The sequence below is a fragment of the Bombina bombina genome, chromosome 7 (assembly GCF_027579735.1).
Source record: "Bombina bombina isolate aBomBom1 chromosome 7, aBomBom1.pri, whole genome shotgun sequence".
NCBI classification, from domain to species: Eukaryota; Metazoa; Chordata; class Amphibia; order Anura; family Bombinatoridae; genus Bombina; species Bombina bombina.
In genome coordinates this window covers 505877881-505888665 of record NC_069505.1, presented here as the reverse complement: position 1 = coordinate 505888665, position 10785 = coordinate 505877881, and the positions used below count along the sequence as shown (strand labels likewise).

General features: G+C 35.5%; 1 long non-coding RNA gene across 1 annotated transcript; it reads right to left on the bottom strand.

Annotated features, from left to right (window-relative positions):
* Positions 1-7302: 7302 nt before the first annotated feature.
* LOC128665914 (uncharacterized) lies at positions 7303-8698 on the bottom strand. Its single transcript, XR_008403196.1, has 3 exons — positions 8621-8698; positions 7428-7481; positions 7303-7340 (listed from the first exon to the last, which is right to left on the bottom strand). It is a non-coding gene; the product is annotated as an uncharacterized LOC128665914 (long non-coding RNA).
* Positions 8699-10785: the final 2087 nt, after the last annotated feature.

Here is a 10785-nt window from a genome sequence, read left to right as displayed (position 1 = left end):
TCCTAATCTAATAGCCCTATCAAAATTAAAAAGCCCCCCCCAAAATAAAAAAAAACCTAGCCTACACTAAACTGCCAATAGCCCTTAACACTAACCCCCAATGATCTACTTACAGTTTTCGAAGACCGGACATCCATCCTCATCCAGACGGCAGAAGTCTTCATCCAAGCGGGCAGAAGTCCTCATCGAAGCCAGCAGAAGTCTTCATCCAAGCGGGCATTAGTCCAGATCGAAGCCGGCAGAAGTCTTCATCCAAGCGGGCAGAAGTCTTCATCCAGATGGCATATTCTATCTTCATCTATCCAGCGCGGAGCAGGTCCATCTTCAAGACATCCGGCGCGGAGCATCCTCTTCTTATGGTCGTCCTTGGAAAATGAAGGTTCCCTTTAAGTGACGTCATCCAAGATGGAGTCCCTTACATTCTGATTGGCTGATAGAATTCTATCAGCCAATAGGAATTAAAGGGGAAAAATCATATTGGCTGTTGCAATCAGCCAATAGGATTGAGCTTTCATCCGATTGGCTGATCCAATCAGCCAATAGGATTGAGCTTGCATTCTATTGGCTATTCCAATCATCCAATAGAATGTGAGCTCAATCCTATTGGCTGATTGCAACAGCCAATAGGACTTTTTCCCGTTTAAGTCCTATTGGCTGATACAATTCTTTCAGCCAATTGGAATGTAAGGGACGCCATCTTGGATGTCATCACTTAAAGGGAACCTTCATTATCCAGCGACGGCCGTAAAAAGAGGATGCTCCGTGCCGGATGTCTTGAAGATGGACCCGCTCTGCGCCGAATGGATGAAGATAGATGCTGTCTGGATGAAGACTTCTGCCCGCTTGGATGAAGACTTCTGCTGGCTTAGATGAGGACTTCTGCCCGCTTGGATGAAGACTTCTGCCGTCTGGATGAGGATGAATGTCCAGTTTTCGAAAACTGTAAGTGGATCGTCGGGGGTTAGTGTTAGGTTTTGGTAATGCCCAGCCAAATGCCCTTTTCAGGGCAATGGTTATCTTAGGTTTATTTAAATATAATTTTATTTGGGGGGTTTGGTTGTGTGGGTGGTGGGTTTTACTGTTGGGTTGTTGTTTGTATTTTTTTTACAGGTAAAAGATCTGATTTCTTTGGGGCAATGCAAAAGACCCTTTTAAGGGCTATTGGCAGTTTAGTGTAGGCTAGGGTTCTTTTATTTTAGGGGGGCTTTTTTATTTTTATAGGGCTATTAGATTAGGAGTAATTCGTTTTTATTTTTGATAATTTCATTTTTTATTTTGTGTAATTTAGTGGGTTTTTTTTGTAATTTAGTTAATTGTATTTTATTAATTTAATTTATTTTATTTTATTGTAATGTTAGTTTTTTTTGTAAGACAAGTTAGGTTTTATTTTACAGGTAACTTTGTATTTATTTTTACTAGTTAGCTAGTAAATAGTTAATAACTATTTACTAACTAGTCTACCTAGTTAAAATAAATACAAACTTACCTGTGAAATAAAAATAAAACCTAAGCTAGTTACAATGTAACTATTAGTTATTTTGTAGCTAGCTTAGGTTTTATTTTATAGGTAAGTTTAGTTTTAAATAGGAATTATTTAGGTAATAATTGTAAGTTTTATTTAGATTTATTTTAATTATATTTAAGTTAGTGGGTGTTAGGGTTAGGTTCAGGGTTACGTTAGGGTTATGCTTAGGGTTACGTTAGGGTTAGGTTTAGGGGCTAATATATTTATGTAGTGTTAGTGATGTGGGAGGCCAGAGGTTTAGGGGTTAATAACTTTAGTATAGTGGCGGCGACATTGGGGGCGACAAATTAGGGGCTAATAAGTGTAGGTAGGTGGTGGCGATGTTAGGGCCAGCAGATTAGGGTTTAATAACTGTAATAAAGGTGGCGGCGATGTTGAGGACGACAGATTAGGGGTTAATAACTGTACTGTAGATGGTGGCGATGTTAGGGGCAACAGATTAGGGGTTAATAACTGTATGTTAACCAGATCTCTGAGGTCGTGGTAATCATTCTAGCATAAATAGCGATTGGGCTCACGTGTTTGCATTTGTTTTTAACTTGTAATATGAATGGAATTTAACTAACGCGCAAGTGGCCGTGAAAACTCAATATCGTTTGTGAATATAAAATAATATTTAGACATTATTATAATATTAATTAAACAATTATAAAACGTAAAATAAAAATAGCTAATTACAAATGTTCAAAATCTTGTGAAACAACAGTGAGGTTTTTCACATGTATAACCAGATTTTTATGTTATATACGTAATATCAGAAGCTCAGCTACTTCATATAGCCGCACATCTAATGGGAATGGCTTAGGAAATTGCCCAAGCTATACAAATGATGTTCTTGTATAGCAAATCTAAAGAATTATATCCTGGAGGAAACTGTATATCTGTGAGCATTAGGGATGTGCATTATTCTGTATTTTGACTTTTGTTAATGAAACAAATACCGAAAATGTCAGCGATAAATCCAATGCCCAAAATAGCGAAATGTTCAATGCTGCAGCCATTTTCTGCATTCATTTCACTAACAAATGCTGAAATACGAAATGATGCAGATCACTAGTGAGAATATCCGCTTAGATAAAAAATGTAAAATAGTGAAGTGTTCCATATTTTTAAATATGATATAATTTGGGGGCGTGTCTGGGCAGCGCCCATGATTGGTCGCATTATCTGAGGCTGCAGCATTGACCAGAATAATCCGCCGATTATCTCCTGGATTCTCCAGCATCCACACTTATCAAGGCTATTTTCAGATAGCTAACTACCTACTGAATTGACAGATATAATTTTTGCTGAGCATATGACCCCTATGGGACTCAAGGAGGTGGCCTACTGGGAGACCTAACACCCCCCCCCCCCAGGCCTTGGGGTATACAGTCATCTCAAGACTGCACTACACGCCACCAGAGCGACAAACTGTAGAGATATCTGCGAACATGGAGAAGCAAATTCTACAAGTAGCTACTAGCAGCACACCTAACTCGCTTGGAGAGGGAGCTACACATCGCATTTCAGCACGCTTATGGAAAATAAATATGGATACGGAAAATACCACTCAGGTCCTACCAAATCTCTCAGACCAGGAACCAAATTCACCCACCTTACCTGTAGCAGCAGAGTACCGGGTTAATGTGACACATATGAATAAAGATGAGACCTTCACAGCTGGTCAGTTAAAGACAGGATTAAATTTGGAGGCTGCAGTGTCAAATATGAGTGAGGGCTTTTTCAAAAACCTGGTAGCTATTCAATTAAATCCCCTACTAGATCAAACCAACTATCAAGGGTCTGAATTGAAACAGAGATCACAATGGGATACGGGTCTTTTTTACGGAGAGCAGGAAGACCGCTCCCTGCTGCACAGTGGAAATAATCTGCAGTACTATACTGTATGAGACAGGCTGGTCGCTCTCCTACAGGTTCAAAAACTTTCCCAGTCTTGGAGTCCACATCCATGCTTGGTGGCCTTCTCTCTACCTGACAAGCAAAAGCTACACGCTGATTTTTATCAAAAGGCGAAAAGTTTACAAATACAGACTATCTACAGCCACTACTCACCTTAGAATGACAAATATGTGAATCTATATGAGCCCCTGAGATCTGTAATGGGTTAAGGTACAAATATATATCAAGTCCCAGATTGTTTATATCAGACTCTGCTCCTTAGGACTTGTATTTTATCCTTTTCATATGGGACTCTGACATGAGTAAGTCTGCATTAGTAAACGACTATATTTTCTTTATTAATGTTGAAGGTTAAATTTTTGTAAATGTTTTTTGTTACTCCATATTCACTGAGAAATATATTAGTCACATGGCCAGTCTATCATGAAGGGAAAACCTTATATGTTGAAAGTGTTTTGCTGTGTCATTCACTATATATGGTGGCAGTTTTGTATAAGGAGCACCTCTATATTTTATAAACCTGTGCCTCTACTATATTATATAAGATAGCTGAGTGGGCTGATACCATTCTGTCAGTGGCCGGGGTACCAAGGTGTTCGTGAGCTAAACTAATAGTTAGATTTTCCAAAGACAAAACCCACTATTATATTATTATTATTATTATGTCTGAATAGGACTCTAGCCTCTCTCCAAGACAGATATTATAGCACCTAGAACTACTTTAACTGCCCCCCTTTCTTTCTTTTTACCTCAATTAGACGTCTTGTCAGTGAGATAGTTTAGTGGTATTCTGTTAAGTTATGTTAACTGTATCTCCATCTATTGTAACACCTAGTTTATTTTCTGTCGTGAAATGATAATACTGCTGTTCCGTAAATTTACTATGTACTTGGGTTATTCTCCTGAACTCTGTATACCTCTAATAATGTTCCACTTTGACCTTTTTTTTCTTTTTTCTTTTTAAAGGGATAGTCAACATCGGAATTTTGTTTTAAAAAGAGAGATAATCCCTTTATTACCCATTCCCCAGTTTTGCTTAACCAACACTTTTTTTTACCTCTGTGATTGCCTTGTATCTAAGCCTCTGCAAACTGCTCCCTAGTTTCAGTTCTTTGACAGACTTGCATTTTAGCCAATCAGTGATCACTCCAGGGTAACTTCACGTGCATGAACTCAATGTTATCTAAATGAAACACATGAACTAATGCCCTCTAGTGGTCAAAATTCATTCAGATTAGAGGCAGTCTTCAAGGTCTAAGAAATTAGCTTATGAACCTCCTAGGTTTAGCTTTCAACTAAGAATACCAAGACAACAAAGCAAAATTGGTGATAAAAGTAAATTGGAAAGTTGTTTAAGATTACATTCCCTATTTAAATCATGAACGTTTTTTTAGGACTTGACTGTCCCTTTTATATTTAAATTTTTTTGAGGTTATGAGTAATTATAACATAAGAAATATGTCCAGACACATATCAAATATGGTAACAAGAAGCTTGGAGATCCCGTACAATATACACAATTGGACATAAACATTGAGATGCAAGTATTGAAATAATAAGGGCTCTATTTATCATCATAATTCTCCTACTTTTGCGCCTATAATTACTCTGTCGGATTTATTCTCTGATTTATCAACACATTTTACGCCCAAAAAAAGCTGTAATACGACCTAAAAATGCGACCAGTTTTTCGCTCTCGCCAAGGCGCACAGGTGCGCCAAATACAGCCAAAAAACAATGTATTTCGGTCGTATTTTTAGAAGTACTCCCAACGAATCGCCGAAAATCATATTTATCATTATTTTGCGCCAAAGGAGAACCTATAATTCTCCTATAAACCCGACCGTGAAAATACTCCATAACCATGTAGGAGAACTTTGAATTTACTCCCTTATTTTCTTCATAGAAGATGGAGTTTTTTTTTTATTTTGGCCGCTATTTCTCTTGCTCAGTCCCAGGAAAATCGTGAAAATGATCGAAATATGTTCTGGAGACGGCAAAGAGTTCCTAGATTGTTTTTGCCCCGTTGTGGACTTGAGGCATTATCCGATTGCGAAATTAAGCGCAAATTTAGGATAAACCGAGAAAGCATACTGAATCTATATTCTTTGATTAAAAATGACATCGATCCCCGAACCAGAAGAACAAGGGCAATACCTGGACTTTTGAAATTACTCGCAGTTTTGCATTTTTTGGCAACCGGATCTTTTCAGGCTGTATCCAGTGATGTTGTGGGCATGAGTCAGCCTTCATTTTGCCGCCATTTAACTATTGTTTTAAAAGCAATTCTAAAGCATCTTTCCAAATGTATTTATGTTCCTAGGAATGTGCATGAATGGCATACAGTAAAGTCCACCTTTTACCAAGTAGCCGGTATGCCCAATGTTCTTGGTGCTATAGATTGCACCCATATTGCTCTCAGACCACCATCCCTAAGGGAGGAGCAATATAGGAACAGGAAAAGCTTTCATTCCCTAAACATACAGGCTGTGTGTGATGCAAACCTTAGAATTTGGGCTGTTCGATCTGGGTTTCCTGGATCATGTCATAATTTCCACATCCTGAAACAATCTGCACTATTTTCTGCTTTTGAACAGGGCAACATGCCACACGGTTGGCTATTAGGTAAATATGAACTTATTTTAATATAATTTCATTATAATGCAATCAGTTATGTGTAATTATGATTAATTGTAATGTTTAACTTATTTATAATCTCTAATCAATTTTTCATTTTAAAAAATAGGTGATAGTGGTTATCCGTGCTGAACTTGGCTGTTGACACCTGTCCCAATGCCTCATACCCGAGGAGAAATTAAATTTAATGAATCCCACCGTAGCACAAGAAGTGCTATCGAAAGAACTTTTGGGGTTTTAAAAATGCATTTCAGAGTCTTGGATAGGTCTGGAGGAGCACTTCAATATTCGCCAGAAAAATGTAATGACATAATTCTAGTTGCATGCATGTTGCACAACATTGCAATTTCCCAAGGCAATTTAGAGGAGGAGTGTCCCAATGATCCCACAGATGACACTTATATCCCTCAAGACATTATAGGCAGACACACTACAAGGGCAGGTGTACAAAATCGTTTGGAAATAATTGAAAGATATTTTTCCTGTAAGTATTATTGCAAACTATTTAGCATTGTGTATTATTTTATTACATTTTCTGTATTATATTACTAATATTTTTTTTTATTTTTTTTTCAGAATACATGTCATCACCCTGGGTTTGAATTCTTTTATAAGAACTGTACATAAGCCTTTTACTATTTTTTATGTGTAGTGATATTAAAGTTAACTCCACCGATTTGAAAAAATAAAATTTTTTTTTTTTTTTTTATCAAAAATCTTTTCTTTTATTGAGGGATAAATATCTTTATTGAAAATATAACCAAACCAAATTATATATAAATATTAAATAATACAAACTTTCAAACAAACAAAGCTTAAATAAATGTAAAGGACAACAAAATGAAAACCAAAAAAATATATACACGGAATTTTTGGGATTATGTGTATCAATTCTGAGATATACGATTTAGAATTTCTAAATTTTTTTTATAGTAATCACTTTTTATTTCGGAATCACGTTTCAGAATATTGTTCCTTTCTTTCTGTAATTCAATTAGTTCCTTAAAAAAAGCACTTTGTTCATTTCTAAATGATGATGCCATATCTGTCAGTGCCTGTATGTCATTGGTTCGCTCTGTAATTGGAGGTTGTCTGACTTCTTCGACTGTTTCCTCAATGTCAGATTCATTGACCATTGGACTCGCAGCAGGTGTATTTAAATCAGGTGGTGTTGGTCCCTCCTGTGTGTGACCATGTATTTGGGTCTCATCATCATCATCCTCTTGATTGATGGTGTCCTCGACTAGTGGTTCCAGTGTCAATTCGACCTGTTCTTCTTCAAAAACAAAAAAATAAATAAAAAAAAAATAAAAAATAAAAACAACCATATCTAACCTTTATAATTTAAAATTTCCATACATACCATCATATAATGCAATTGAACTATCTTGCATAGTTTGGAGCAATGCTCTAACACCTGTTGAGAAAAAAAAAGGGTTAACAAAATTACAATTATTGTCTTATATTTTAAATTTTTGAGATTTCTATGTACACAATCGTTCATTAAAAAATTATTGTTATTGATAACAATTTTAGGGTATTTATGCATCAAGCACCATGTAATTTGATAGGAATGATAGAATCCAAAAACATAAAATCAATAACACTTTTCACAAATTCATAATTTAAATTTATTGTGTTTGTTACGTTAAAATGCTATAGCACTGACAAAATGTAAATTATCGTTGAGGTCAAACTAGTGTAAATTATTTTTTTGTTGATTGACAAACAAAATTTAATTTGTTTGTATCAAAAAATTATTGTTGATACTCAAAATTTACATAACTTAACAGTTCTTTGAAAAGGTTTACAATCATTGAAGAACAAATTTGTTTTGAGCCATAGGTATTAACCATAAATGTCGAAAAATTGATAAAATTAAGATTCTCAGCAGCCTTATTTACTTTGATCTATAATCTTATCTATTTTAAATTCATCATATTGGTAAACAAAGAAATCATTAAATTCATTTCTCAAAGTACATTCAATTATCTTTGTTAATAAAAATATGTATATCAAAATCGAATATTTTCAATACCCATACAAACATCGAAGATTTTCAATACCCATACAAACATTGTTTGATTGATTACAAATTAAATTCCGTTACAATGTTCATTATATTTATATGATATTATTAATAATATATATTTTTATTTTATTATTTTGGGCTTAATATTGCTTTTTAGAAGCCCATAATAAACTAGTCATTATGCCCGTTCAAAAGGGCAATTTCTGGTATTACAGTAGTCACACCCATTGCTCTCTACAACACCCACCCCTCTAACCCTATGTTTTGCGATCTCCATCTCCAAACACTTGTCTCTCTTTCTATCTGCAAAGTCTTTTTTCTCTCTCTATCTACCATTTTCTTTTTCTCTCGATCACCCACACCTATCTTTTGTGATCTCTATCTCTCTCACCTTCTATCTCTATCCCCTCCAATCTATCTCTCTTCCCTCCTGTGTTATCCATCTTTCTATCTCTACAGCACTTGACAGCCTCTGACAAACTCACAATATGATATACACATAATTTATTTTTTATATTGCTTACATGTGCTTTCTTCTCTATCTCTATTTGCTTGGGAATTTGAAGCTTGAGGTTCCTGAGATGTGGTTTCATGAACAAAAGGTTGGTCCTCCTGTGCATTGACCTCCTCTTCCACACAGACATCCTCATGTTGTTCTGTATATATAAATAAACATTTATCAATTCACAATATACCTACAATGTAAGAACACCCCCCCCCCCACACACCAAAAAAAAAAAAATATTTACCTCTAAAGTCCATTGTGTCTGAAGGAACATCCAGGCCGACCACAACTGCATCACCCATCCTGGCATAGAGAATTTGTTCGAAATCAGTCAATTCCGCCCTGTATCCTGGTCCTCCACCTGTTGCTTTAGCCGATTGTTTTGCTTGGCATACCTTTTTTTTATGTTCTTTCTGATGTCGTTAACCCTCTTCCGACATGCCCTTACATCCCTAGGAAAGCTACCTTCGGAAGACACAGATGTGCTAATTTGGGTCCATATTGCCCGCTTTCGCTGTGGGTTAACAGTTCTTGCCTGGTAGCCAATGATCTCTTCATAATGTTCCACCACTTGTTCCACCAAAATACAATTTTGACGATGGGTGAACATGACACTTCTCCCACTTTTTGTCTTTCCGGCTTGCACTGATGCCATCTTAAAATTGAGTAGTTAAAGTGCGCAAAATGGTATCCACAATTTAACAATAGTTAACTTAACGTTACAAGTGCATTTAAAGAATTTGTCCATGAAGGTTGAGAAAAAAGGGCGTGAACTTTATTTTTCTGGAAAGATCCCTATGTCGCATTAGTATTTCAAAATAAAAAAAAATTCAAATGATTTACGGTCATGTGTTCGGTTATGTATAAATATTGTAATTTGAATAAATATTTATATAAATTCTTATTACATGTTAGTTTTGTCTGTAAAAGTAACAATTGTTATATTTGCTGGATACTAGCATAAAATAATACATTTGTTGCAATATCGTAAAAAGTTACTGTTTGCATAGACACTAGTAGAGACAATTGATACAATAAATATTATAAAGCTTAGGATGTAAATAAAAGTTACAATTAGTTTATAATACATATTGAAACATACATTGAAACTTATAAAAATAAAAATCTATATCAATATTAATTTAAAATATTGCATTATTTTATTACGCGTAATTGGGCATTTTTATATAGAAATTAGTTCCGTTACTTGGGTACACCATAGAAATAGAAATCAGCACATCAAGATGGCAAGATCTAGAAAATTCTCGATTGGTGAACTATTGATAATTTCATATACAATGGAAAAATATTTTCCTAAAAAAAGAAGGGGAATTTACACCTTGGACCAGGATAGGAGAAATAATATTCTCTGTGAAATGGTAAGAAGAGTGAGGCGTATTGCTGGACAGAGGAGAACGAGAAAGCAATGCCTAAAACACTACAATGATTTGTACCGGAGACAATCTAAATTGAGGACACTTATCCGGTGTTACCTGCGCAAATGTAAGACTTTGACATATTCCAGAATTATTTTTTATAATGTATGTTACACAGAAATGTATGTATTACATTTGTAGTTGTAACAATTTCATAACATGTGCATTGGAAAAAACATTTATTTTCTAAAACTATCACATTTACTTGTGTTATATAATTTAATTGTATCTCTTGAAATCACTTACTGAAAAGCATTTCTAGATATGCTCAGAGTCTGGTGATTGATGGCTGCACATTGGTCTATTGTGATTGGCTAACACATTTTAATAGAATTTTACTTTCACAGTTATCTTGAGTGTTGTTTCTAAAGTTAATTAACTTACATTGTTTTGGTTATCAAACTTTACAAGTTTAAAAAGAGATAGTGATGTAATTGTTTGCATTCAACAGTAGACACTGGGGGGTAGTTATCAAGCCGTCAACCTCAAATACGCTGGAATTCCGCAGCGTATTTGTGGCGAGGCTGATTCGCCTTAGTTATCAAAGGCTTCAGACCGGCAAAAGTAGAATTTTGTGACGTAAACTTCGATCCGCCGGACTCCGTCCGACACAGATCGATTCTTACGTCACTCCAGATGTTCCGAACACAAGTGCGGCACAATCTCACTACTTTTGCTAGTTATCAAAAAACTAGCAGGTACGCTCGGCACTTTTACGGCCCAGCGTACCTGGTTTTCAAACCGCCAG